The 13,040-nt window shown below is 38.7% G+C and overlaps 1 non-coding gene across 1 annotated transcript; it reads left to right on the plus strand.

Moving 5' to 3' along the window:
* Nucleotides 1-328: 328 nt before the first annotated feature.
* LOC134382870 (small nucleolar RNA SNORA1) lies at nucleotides 329-462 on the plus strand. Its single transcript, XR_010024132.1, has one exon. It is a non-coding gene; the product is annotated as a small nucleolar RNA SNORA1 (small nucleolar RNA).
* The last annotated feature ends 12,578 nt before the right edge of the window (nucleotides 463-13,040 follow it).

The raw sequence follows: 13,040 nt of genomic DNA on the forward strand, positions 1-13,040 counted from the left end.
CAAGCGTCTGGCATCGGCAAGGGTACAATTCTAAAGCTTCTATGCCATTCCCAGGCCTGGCCATGACATGAGCTGGAAATATAATCTAAGATTACATTTTAGATGTGATTAGCAGCTCTGCTTCCAACTTCCCAGCAAGGTAGCTTGAAGAAACATCATAAATATACATTCCTAATACCTCTGCTGAAAATGAGCACCAGCAATCAATGGTAAGCCAAAATCTGAAAGAAATTACCAATAACCAGTGGTGCAAAATGTCTCACTGCCAGAAACCAGGAGACTGGCTGCTGAAATGTGAACCGTCAGCCCTGTGGTTTAGAAATATAAAAGCCTCATTCTAGATGAGAAAGGGCACCATTGATCATGGTGTCCAAAATTGTTAATGTGGCTAAATTGAGACACAGGTTATGCTTCCATCATAGTAAATGTATTGCAGTGGTGACAATGAGACCTGTAACATTTTTCTATAAGCGCTTGACAAAATGTACCAACAAAAATGTTGACTTCAATATTAGAAACTAATAAAGAATAATATATTTTTTTTTAAAAAAAGAAATATAAGAGAGGCACTGAGATTGTCACTTTGATGTGCATTGTAAGTCTGGGACTGGGAGAGGGTATGGCCTCCAGCGTCCCTCCAGCGACATTCTTCCACTTCCACCAGCACCTTTTCTTCTATGTCCATTCCAGACTGCAGCTCACGGAAAGCCACGGAGGGCCAAGGAAGCGGGGAGGCAGTGAGGCATTGCATTCTAGGAGGCGGAGCCTTAACAACAAAATACTCAAGCGAAAGTAGAGTCAGGAAGAGCCCTAGCAGCAATGCATTCTACCTTGGCCTTTACAGAAAAGTTTGCCAGTCTCTGGTGTACATTACCATTGGCCAAGATTTGAGAGGGGTCCCTCCAGAATGAGATAATGGGGAGGGGACAGTAGGACGAGATGCAGGGCAGGAGTAAATAGGAGATTTAGGACCCCAATGACAACAAAGACACATGTCATCTGCTCTGTAATTCCAGCACGAATCAACAAACCTATTTTGCAAATACAGGTCACCTGATCTTCTGTTTACAGTCCTTCTAATGCCTTTATCTGATTCACCTTCATTTTAAGATTTAAAAATAAATAACAATATTCAGTACTGTTCTATTCTCCAAATGCTAAAATGATTTTTTTTTTTTTTGGTTGGTGGCTTAGGCAAGAGTCTTTATGCAAACATCATATGAAATGGATCTTCAGAAAGGTGATCTTCATGCTTGCCTTTCAATTTCAGATAATACTTAACCCAGACAAACTATGTATGACTAAGCATCACCAATTATACAGGGAAAAATATTATTTGTATATTTGTTTTCCTCCTCAGGTGAAAGAAAGGTCACTAAAAATGTTTTTTCCAACATGAGTGAGATTTTTTCAAATAATCAGACCATGTTAAAAAAATTATTTTGAGACCAATAAAATATTTAAGCCATAAGGTTGGAATGTAAAACAATATCACCAAGATAAAAGAAAATGCCTGTTTATATAGAAAACAGACTTGATATTTTCAATGAGAAAAAGACAACAGCATTCAAGAGGATTTTAATATGCCTCCAAAAGCAATGTACTCAAAAAAAATGTGTGGTTTCTTATCCTTTCATGTACCCTTCTCAACATCCAAGCACTAGGCTCCCAAAGGTCACATTCAATCTGATTAAGTGTAAGTAAAGAAAGGGAAAAGGTCGCCCACCGAGTTCATGGAAAGTTTCTATGCTAAATGTGCTATTGAACAGAGAAGTCTTGTGAAAAGGCCTGTCCGGTTTGGTTCCTTTCTAGGTGTTTAATTTGAAGTCTCAAAAGCTATTAACTCCATTAAAATTCCCACGTGCTCTAGGATCTCTGTAGCGTGACTCACTGACGCAAAAGCAGCCCAAGAGGCAAGGAGTCATCCCTTCAGCAGAGCAGTAGCGAGGCCGCTGCAGGCATGGCGCTCCACGGGCAGGAGGCACGACGGGGCTGGTGAGCTCCCAACCAGCCTAGTACATTGAGCAATCATGTAAAGGCATTTCAGAGATAAGAGATGGCAAAGATGACAGTAATTTTCAAAATTTTTTTTTTCATATAAAATGTTAAAAGAAACAGCATGCATTCATTCATTCCAGCAAATATTTACTGAATATCACTCTGCACAGAGAATAGGGTGGGACATCAGTAAAATTCCTGTCCTTTGGAAATTCATATCCAAACAGATAACAAGTGAGTTACTGTAAAATGAAAAGAGGTGGGAGTTTGCCTTACCTGCTCTGATGCCGAGAGAGACCTCAAAGCATATTTGTGCAATACTCGGACTACATAGTCACACTTTGACAAACACTGGACTAGAGCATAAATGTTACACCACTGCTTAAAAAATAATTCAAAGTGATGACTAATGGTGAGAGAATAGCAACATGAGCATGGAAAAGGGGAACATTCTTAATATTCACTCTGAAATTATTTACACGCATTTCTCCTGAAAATACAGAGGTTAAGGTTAATGGAAGACCCGGCAGCAGTAACAAGCTCACAGAGCCCATGAGTGAGCAAAGCACGAGTGTGGGGCATTTGGATGTTCCACCTTGTGGACAGTTTTTCCTTTACAATTCACTCTGGCTTGCACTTAAAAGCCGACTGTGTTTCTAAAATGGTCAAGACAGTCAGTGAAGGTGTTGGACTGAATTCTGATGCTAACATTCCACTACTTTTGTGATCTGTATACCCGGCTTCCACTATTCACCTAGGCGAGACAGGTTTTTATTTGCATTCATCTGGACAATGTCTGTGCTTTAAATTTTCTGGATCGCAACCAGGGCTTGTGAACTGCAAAGTGTCTAAAAGCTCAAGCCGAACCTGAACCTGCAGAAGAGCTGTGCTTCTAGTTCAAAATGAAGACAAGCTTCCAATAACGATTAGAGGGTAAATCGGCTGATTTTGAAGTTTAACAGGTCTTCATTACAAACTCTTTGGGAAGTAGGGCAGGGATTAGGCAAGGAGAAGGAGCTGGAAACCAAACCTATTCCAATTCTGTGAGAGCAGAACGTAGGAAGTGAATCTAGCCACCCCTGTCGTGGCTCAATTCTTCTGTGACTTAGTCATTCATATTCAGCATTTTTTGATTGTTTTGTAGATATAACATCACTGTTTCAGTGCTTTACTATCACCAGTGACACAATTGCCAGAGAGCAAAGTTCAGGTGTCACGATGTGACTGGAGAAAGTAGAACTGTGGCGGGGGGAGGGCAGTGGAGGCAGTTCAGATGACAGTCCAAGCACTCGGCTTGAGTTATCTTGGAAAACCAAATCTAGACTTTTGGGGGGTTCTATGTCCTAGAACCATACTTAAGAACTCACCATTTTACTGTTTTTAAAATACCCATCAAATTTAAGGGTTCTGGAATGGGAATCTTGGGGAAAGTGAATAAAACTGCAGACAGTCCAACAAAAACAACCTTCTTTTGGGCAGCCGCAGGTGTAGACACTCCTTGAGTTTATGACCACAGAGCAGACCATGCTGGCAGACGATCCAGCAGGCCCCTCGGTCCTTCTGTGCAGTGTCCCATCACAGCTGCTCCAATGAGCACCTTTCCCCAGGGTGATGGATGTGCTTCTGCGAGGGAAGACCCCAGCAGACGCAGGTCTCTCTCCACAGAGTTGACATGCATTTGTGATCTGAGGCTCGAAGCGGAGCTGCCAGTGCAGCCTGATGGATTGAGGCAGACTCTGTGCACGTTCTTGGCTGGGCCATGGAGAAGAGGGCCTGGGTATGTAAATCTCAGGCCCTTGGTATGGATTTTGTTGAATTGTCGCTCTTCTTTTTCCTTCCTTCATCCCAAAGCCCAGTTCTGCTTTCAGCTTATCCTCTCCTCACCCTCCTTCATCTCCTGTCTTAGCTGATCTACCTGCAAGGGGCTCAAGGACAGATGCTTACTCCTGCCTAAAGGAAGGCAGTTTGGACTCGCTCCTCTGCAAATTTCCAAGTGAGACTTCTTTAAATTGATTTCAATTTGGAACAATAGGGAAGTGAACAGAAAATCACAGACCCTGCAGAAAAATAGATACCTCGGACCACACAGACTCATCTAGTAGTCTTCTCAGTTTCCTCCAATTTTTCTGAATCATAGCACTGGAGATCATGAGCAGACTTAATTATACTGGATGTCCTGTGAATTCTTCAGCAGAAAGGGGCACAATAAATTAAAGAGTATTGGAGATCTAGAAGGGTAAGTGACTAAGAAACAGATTGCTCTAATTAGCTGAATATCTTTACTGGAGACACTTGAGTAGTAATTACTCATAGAAATTCTCTGAAATGAGACAAACTCCAAGTACAGCGAGATCACACCTCAAGAAACCCCTCCTTTCTGATGTGTATAATTGTGATAGCAGGTACATGGTGTTATATTCGGTGTGATGTGTACTTGGAAATAGAATTACTTAAAACACCCTTAGCCTGGTAATCATACCATCGACTAAATCCTCTGTGAAGTGTTATAAAAATACACAGTGAAACATCTAACTAAGTAGGCAGAATAGATAAGAATAATATTATTCATTCCTCAAACTTCACACAACTAACACAAAAAATGCTTTAGGTAAATCACAGGTATTTTAAAACAAATGTGTTTAAAAGAAGTCAAAATGCGTTTCTGAAAAGTAATGAGGCAATTGGAAAATCCTAGTTAAAGGGACAATGTATATATAAGAAAGAAGTCATTTTTGATAAAACAAACAAACAAACAACAAACATAGTCCTACATTTCAAAAGAATCTCTTAAATGAGGGAATATATTTTGAGTTAATGTGTTACTTCAGAATAAAAGTTATTTCCTCACTTAAAAGCACAGAAGTGGAATGGTCACAGAACCCATTGCAGAGTGACAGATGAATGCCCGTGTAACTGTCTGGCTAAAGTGGTAGCTAGAGACCTTCATTGTGCCACCCCTTCTCCACCACCCAAGGTGGTTTTGGTAGATTTTGTAAATTGGATTTTCTCTTTCTTGTCTATGGCAGCTTCTTACAGATGGCTTATAAACTTGATTTCTATGTAGAGATTTTCTTAGTTTTTCATCTACTGCTTTTATGTTGCCACAGGAGTTTGTCAAACTTGTTAACAGAGAAGTCCTAGGTGAGACAAGAGAGGCATTTGCTGCTAGCACAAAAGTTAAATAGTGTCAGTGAAGGTGGTAATCAAGATACATAACATTTTAATGCAATATTATCAGAAATCAAAATTAATGCAAAAGAATCCATGATGAGCAAAATGCCCCAGTTTTATGTAAACACAGGCTCCACCCTGAACTCACAGACCCAGCCTGAATCTGCCCCTCCTCATTCAGACCTGGTCAGTCGACCAGGACGTTACCACCACTACCCCCTTGAATCATAAGTTTTGCCTCTTTGCATCCTACAATGCCTATGATATGAGGAATTAGAAGGAAAGAGTGAAGGAGGGAAGGAAGGATTGGAGAGAGTAAAGAATATTAAAAGGATATTTTAAAAGAAAGAAAAAAATTTACAAGCTTCCTTTTATTGGCATTATTTCCCAGTCTCTCTTCCATACCCATCAATAAAGGTGTTAAATAAACAACAAACCAATAAAAATGCCTTATCCAAGACATATGAGTTTCCCTTCAATCTGGACCCTGCAGGGGGAAGAGTATCAAGTGAGAACGACAGCTAAGGAAAAGCTGGCTCTTTTGTTACTTAACAGCTTTCTCTGTGTGCTTCGTTTATTAAATAGTCTTGGAACCTGAGCGTCCTTCACACTGCTCTGACAGAAACAAACTTGGAAATGAATTTCTTTCATAATACTACCATTTTCAAAATCAGGGCATCCAGAAAATGCTAATACAAGGAGTTCAGCATATTCGTAAGTTGTGAAAATTTTAGAAATATTCATAAATTGTGGCTGCCGGAAATTTCTCTTCTGATAGTAATGCTATAAACATCAGAGAGCTTTGACTAACCAAGAGTTAACTTTCAAATATTTTAATTTCACAAATATTTACAGCTCAGACACATGAAGTTACAAGTAGGGCAAATTATTCAATTAACTGCGGGATGCCAGGGAAAGGCCCAAGTGAAGTGAATGAAAAACAAGTCACTTGAACATTTGAAAACACACAGCGGCTGGTTTGCTTGTATCAGCTACCCCAAGACCATCTGCCGTCTCCCTGTGCCTCCCAGGCTATGTTATATCCCTAGCTTTGTGTGCAGCCTGAGGAATGAGTTCTCAAAAGCTCGTTCAGATGAAGGATCATTTTTCAAATACCATGTACATTTGAAACATGTGCAGCAAATGCCAGTTTGATAAGCAAAGACCATCCAGAGATGGCATTCTGCTCTTAGGAGACAGATAAAGGGATTGCAGAAAAACAAACTCTTATACCTGAGCTTCTCTTCTAAGAACCACATGAGGTTAAGATGGTAACTGGAAAATGTCAGCTGGTAAGTCCCATGTGCCTCCTAACAAGTGAAAGCTAATGCCACCTATGGCTATACTTTTTGCTCTGGTGTGCATAGCTCTGGTTGATTTTATAAAAATGCATATATATTGGAATTGGTAGGTAGAAAAACTTCAGCAATTGTTATGAAAGCTCACCACTTTACCCAGATTTTCTCTCGCCAGTGACTTGCATGCCATCAAGGAGGACCTCAGATGTAGTGGGGAATTTTGAAATTACAGTCTTATAATTTTAATCATAATATTTACTAGATGTCTGACTTTGGACAAATTATTTCAACTCCTTCTTGAACTTTTTTTCTTTTATTTAAAAAAATACTCTTGTATTTTGCCTAAGCATATCTGAGATGATAATGTGAGATTGCATAGTTCATTTCTGTCTTCGCTACGAGGTGCTCTCATCAAGATGAATGACTTAAAGCTCCTGAAAGAGGCTGGGCCTTTAATTTGTTTTATCCCCATAGTAAAGCTAGAATCATTACTATAGAAACAGCAGCAGTGATATAATGCTGTAAGAAAGCAAGTGCCAACGTATGAAGAAAGGGTCAGCACGTACATGCAAAGAAAAATTCAAAATCACTTGTAAAATTAGAAATTGTATTTGAAGATGTCACTCAATGCTAATGAGTGTATGAAGAAATAAGAATCCTGTCTGTATGTCACCAAGGCAATGTATGTCACAAACTTCTGAAAATAGATATTAAGCAGCTTAGAATTTCCTTTCCTTTTTTCACTTTTTTATGTAAGACTATATAGTCTGTAATCAAAATCTGAGTTTCCAACATATATAATATTTAGATTTAAAAAATCTAAAATATAAAAGGGCTTCATTTAAAAAAGGAGAAAATGAAACGTACTATGTTCAGTATTGACAAAGTAGTTAAGTAAATCACATCTTCTCTTTTATAAAATAATTGTTTATAGTATTTTATGGTGAAAATTGTACCAATTTATCTGACCTCAGTACACAAAATTTAATAAGCAGGACAATACAATGATTTTAAATATGGAACACAAATCTGTAACAAAAACCACCAAAATATTTACAATTATTCTGGCTGGCTGGTAAAAATATGCAGCAATTCTCTTCCTCATGAATATAAAAGTTATAATTAAGGAAACTTAAATTTTAAAAGAAAGGCAAGAAAACATAGAAATATGAATTTCCAGCAAGTATATCTTAATGGAATAGAAGCAAAATACTTTCATGTAAGACTAGAAAAAAAAGAAAACTAAAAATATTGCTTTTATTGTATCTTTCTTCCTGAAATGTTGATTAATAAGATATATGGTGATATCTGACAACCAATTTTGGATTTATGTTAAGATTATGAAAATACAACTTTAGTATTGTCAAAGAACAAAATTTCAACAAATTTAATTTAAAGCGGAAATAAAGAACAAAAAGCAGATTCATTGTTTCAAAGTTACTTTCCTTGTAGGGTTAAAACAGAGGACACTTCCGTATCGTGCCAGCTCAGGTTGACTGGGCCCCTTCTGACTGGGTGCTGTGAATCTCCTTTTTAGAAAACTGTCCCGTTTCAAAGTTCAGTTTGATTACGCAGCACCTTGCACGAGTGGCTCCATTCTGGTTTGGTCTGGTCTGCTGGGCCTAGTGCTGGAGCTGAGTCCCAAACAATGGCCTCCTATAAGGAAAACAAACTCCTGATGCAACATTAGAGGCTCTTCAGATTTGTCCCCATGAGATCCAGCTGACACTGGAGAGCCCCAGGCCTCAATATGCCTAATAAAATTCTGTTTAGAATTGATGCTGTCTGACCCAGCTATCCCACTGTTGGGAATATACCCAGAGGAATGGAAATCATCAAGTCGAAGGTATACCTGTTCCCCAATGTTCATCGCAGCACTCTTTACAATAGCCAAGAGTTGGAACCAGCCCAAATGTCCATCATCAGATGAGTGGATACGGAAAATGTGGTACATCTACACAATGGAATACTACTCAGCTATAAAAACGAATGAAATACTGCCATTTGCAACAACATGGATGGACCTTGAGAGAATTATATTAAGTGAAACAAGTCAGGCACAGAAAGAGAAATACCACATGTTCTCACTTATTGGTGGGAGCTAAAAATTAATATATAAATTCACACACACACACACACACACACACACACACACACACACAAAACCCGGGGGGGGGGGAAGAAGATATAACAACCACAATTACTTGAAGTTGATACGATAAGCAAACAGAAAGGACATTGTTGGGGGGGAGGGGCGGAGGGAGGCAGGAGGGAGGTTTTGGTGATGGGGAGCAATAATCAGCCACAATGTATATCGACAAAATAAAAATTTAAGAAAAAAAAAAAAAAAGAATTGATGCTGTCTGTATCATTTAGACAGAAAACTGCTTAGGAAATAAGTATCATGTCACCTATTTTGGATTTGAATCCAACACTCTCATTCACTCAACAGATGTATATTTTGTCTTCTGTTGGCAATAATAAGGTAGGAACCAGGAATACAATAATAGGGAGCTAGGAGATACGTCATAAATACACATATAATTCCTACTCTTGAGAAGACCATGGTCCAGCTCCCTGAGATTTCTGACCTCTGTTCTTTTGGTCTTTCTTGCTCTTTCTCTTCATCACAGACTCCTTAAAGATCTGGAATGAACTTGCAAACATCCAGATTTATATGTTGAGACTTATTTTTAGTAACTGTAAATCTACCCCACAGTCTCAAGCTAACTGTAACCCTTTATGCCTTTTTCTGCATGAAGACACACCAGGTGCTGGGTTACAAGTACTGAGGGCAAGGCCGGGCTTTGTACATTTCTCACACCCTAGCCCTCCCCTTTTATTTAGCTTGATCTCAACTAGTCAGAGACAGTGATCCATTCATTCATCAAACCCCTATCGGACACCTTCCGCGTGATATTCTAGATGCTAGGAACACAGTGGGGAACGAGGTAGTGTTTGTGTTCTCGTGGAGCTTGTATTTTTATGAGAGGAGGCTGATGAAAAACAAATAAGCCAGAAATAGAGTTTTAAAGTAGGGTGACATGAGAGTGGTGGTGTGGCTGGCTACCCTAGACTGGAAAGATCTCTTGGAGGAGGAGTGACAAGGAGCCACCTGTGTGTGGATCACCTTGTAGAGCATGAGGGGAAAGTTAGTGCAAAGTCCTTCAGAGGAGAACGAGCTTGGAGTGTTCGAAAAACAGAAGTAGAGCCATTGTGCCTAGAGCTGAGTGGAGCCAGGAGAAACTGGCATGAAGTGAGGTCAGACACAGGGAAGGCACAGCTCACACAGAACTCTATGATGAGCCATTCGAAGTCACCTACAATGTCCTTCTGTAACGGTAACTAGTTATTGGACTTTGTGATGCACAGAGTAACTCTCCATTGGACTCAGTTTTCCTATCATGAAACTACTAATGTCTGTCTCACATAATTTTGCAGGTTCAGTGACACCAAACATGTGAAAGGGTCTCACACAGTCCCTTACACGTTCTAGATGTTCAATCAGTTTAAGTGGAATTTGGGGTTTTTTGGGCATGACAGTAAGATATTTTTTTAGAAGCTGTAAGGTAAACTAAATAAGATGAACTTAATATAAGAAGAAAAAAGGAAAACACGTTTAAAGATGAACTACAGAACTTTGAAAGATGTAACATAATGATAAAAATAAAGAAAGAGGTGGACCTATTGGGCTTGGAACACTAGGAATGCGGCAAGTTAATTTCTTTCCTCTGTTTAGAGAGTTGCACATGGCAGCAAACCAAAATAACATTAGTGTGCACAGTGTAGAAAAGAAAAGGTATTCATTTTTTTCAAATTGCCCATCAGCAGAATGACCCAGAAAGTTCAAGAACCATGTTGTTTTGTTAATACAGTACTCTCTGAAAACTCCATTTTTGTGAACAAATGAGTTCTTGCATGAATTAAGAATATAAATATAAATAGTAACTTTCAAATATCAACTCTTCTCTTTTGCACTGGGGGAGGAGTATTCTTAAAGCATGCAGCAGTGACTAGTTGAGCTTCAGCTTACATTTTTCTCACTTCCAAGGATTTCATGTACTAGTGAAGAAAAACAATCTCCTAGCAAACCAAATGGCCCTGAATGCCCATGACCAATGCAGCCCAGGGAGCCCCTCAAAACCATGGCCTCCAGGCTGCTGTGGAGACCTGATTCTGTCGCATCATTCAATTTTATTCGAGCCTTTTGACCTGAACATAAAAGGGTTTTTTTCCTCCCCGGTGCTGCATGACTAGGGCTAGAGGTGTTTTAAAGTGTAATTCCACAGCAGGCACAGAAGGGCAGCCTCTTCAGCCACTCCACAGGCTTGGCAAAGAATCTCAGTGTGTGAAATAACTGCTGGAAAATTCTGGAAAAGAAGATGAGGACACTAGCCTGACCAGATATTAAACTATATTTCAAAGCTACAGAAATTAAAACATCCTCACTCTTGGTGATTATTTGTTGTCTCTAGACCTCATCTTTCTCATCAGCAAAATAAGGAGTTGGGCTGTGCCTTCACTGGGAATTCTTCCAGTTCTGTATCCTCTATTTATATGAAATGAGGCAGAGACACATAAACAGTTTCTTCTGACACTTGTAATCTGTGATGTTTTATTTCTAAGCTTGTTTAGAACTTAAGAGAGACAAAAGGACGTCCACAACATGTTTTTAAAGCTTCTTAAGGACACGATTGTTATCGTCAAAATGGAAAGTTTTACTCGCTAAGAAATTTCTTTAAAAATTTTTCAATAATTCTTCTGATTCCAAAATAGTTTATTTAACTGTCTCACAATTCACTATTTCAGTTATTTTATGATACATACGTTCTATGTAAATGATATCTAATATTAGGGCAGTAGAAAATCCTTGTGTATTTTGGTGATTGTTGACTTAATATTTAACGCACTTACAATGCATTATGTATCATAAAGGCCTTTTCAAGCAGCCCTGAGATTAGAAATAGAATTAAGAATCTTCTTCTATTTTAGTTACAAAAGGCAACTTTAATAAACTCATAGTCAGATATCTTCTGAGTATTTCTATTTTACACACTTGAAAGGAGTTTATTGGACATGTGAGAAACACAAGAAAAACGTCAAAATACCTCATATTTGACATACATTTGACAAGAAGAGAAAGAGAAACATTGCACAATCTATTCATCATACTGAGGTTACTAGAGTTGGAAATTCAGTGGATATAATTTCAGACTTTTTCTGTTTTATATGCATATACGCATGGACACAATTTATTTTATAAATGCAATTTCATATTTCCATGTAACTTGCTTTTGTACACTTAAAAATATATCATGAAAACTCTGCCTTGATCCATGGTCCTTTTTAATGGCTGCATAGTAATACATTATCTGTACATACCACAATGATTTAGTACTTATTCTATTGATTATTATTTCTATTATATCCATTTGTCCCTACAAATATTATTTATTGGACACCCTTGTGTGTGCATCATTATACACGTGAGTAAGTATTTGTGTCTGATCGTTGTCAAGAACTAAAACTGCTATAGCATAGGATTTTTAATTTTTGGTTTTATTGAGTACATCCAAATGTCCCCCCAAAGAAGTCCTGCCAAAAGACTCATCACTCACACTGTCTTATACACTTATTCTCCATGCCCTTGACAGGCTGGGATGTTACAGGCATTTTGTTTGCTTTTTTTAAATGTGGTGAATGAAAATGGTATCCCATTGTTTTAATTTGCCTCTGTGTAATTATAATTGGCATTTTTATACGTAATTACATTTTGCATTTTTCTTTTTTATGAATTAGTTTCTTGTTCATCTTTTCCCCTTTTTTCTATTGAGTTGCTTATCTTTCTTGTTGATTTGTAGTACTTATTTATGTATTAGGAATATGAATCATGTGACTATTCTCTGTTGCAAATATTCTTTTCAGAGTGCCTTTTAAGTTTTAACATTATTTATACTATTTTCCCCCACCATAAGTTTTTACACCTGATGTAGATAAATTTGTCTTTGAGTTTTCCAAATGTTAAGTCTTTCTTCAGAAGGCTTCCATAGCGCAGAATCACAAATGTTTTCTCCTGTATTTTCTTCTGTCATATTTTGGAAATCAAATGAATCAAAGACGCAGAAAACCTGGAAACGTCCTTTTTGGGTTCTGTTTTAATATCAGTGCCTTTGCATGCAAACTCAATATCCCCAAACTGCTCCTCCCCCTGTGGGAGCCCATGTGTGTCTTACAAAAGTTGCTTAGGGGGCCGAGCCCGTGGCGCACTCGGTAGAGTGCTGCGCTGGCAGCGCGGCGACGCTCCCGCTGCGGGTTCGGATCCTATATAGGACTGACCGGTGCACGCACTGGCTGAGTGCTGATCACGAAAAAATGACAAAAAAAAAAAAAAAAAAAAAAAAAAAAAAGTTGCTTAGGGATTGCAGGCCTCCTCTCCCAGGGGCACATAACCAGCCTGCATCCTGCCTGAGGAGAGAACAGAAGAATTGGCTGGAAAACCTGGCAGTGAGGATTGATAAGTGCTGGCATGCGTTACCATGGTCAGGGATGGAACCTCTTTCCACATTAGATTCA

Source organism: Cynocephalus volans, chromosome 7 (genome assembly GCF_027409185.1).
Source record: "Cynocephalus volans isolate mCynVol1 chromosome 7, mCynVol1.pri, whole genome shotgun sequence".
Classification (NCBI taxonomy): Eukaryota; Metazoa; Chordata; class Mammalia; order Dermoptera; family Cynocephalidae; genus Cynocephalus; species Cynocephalus volans.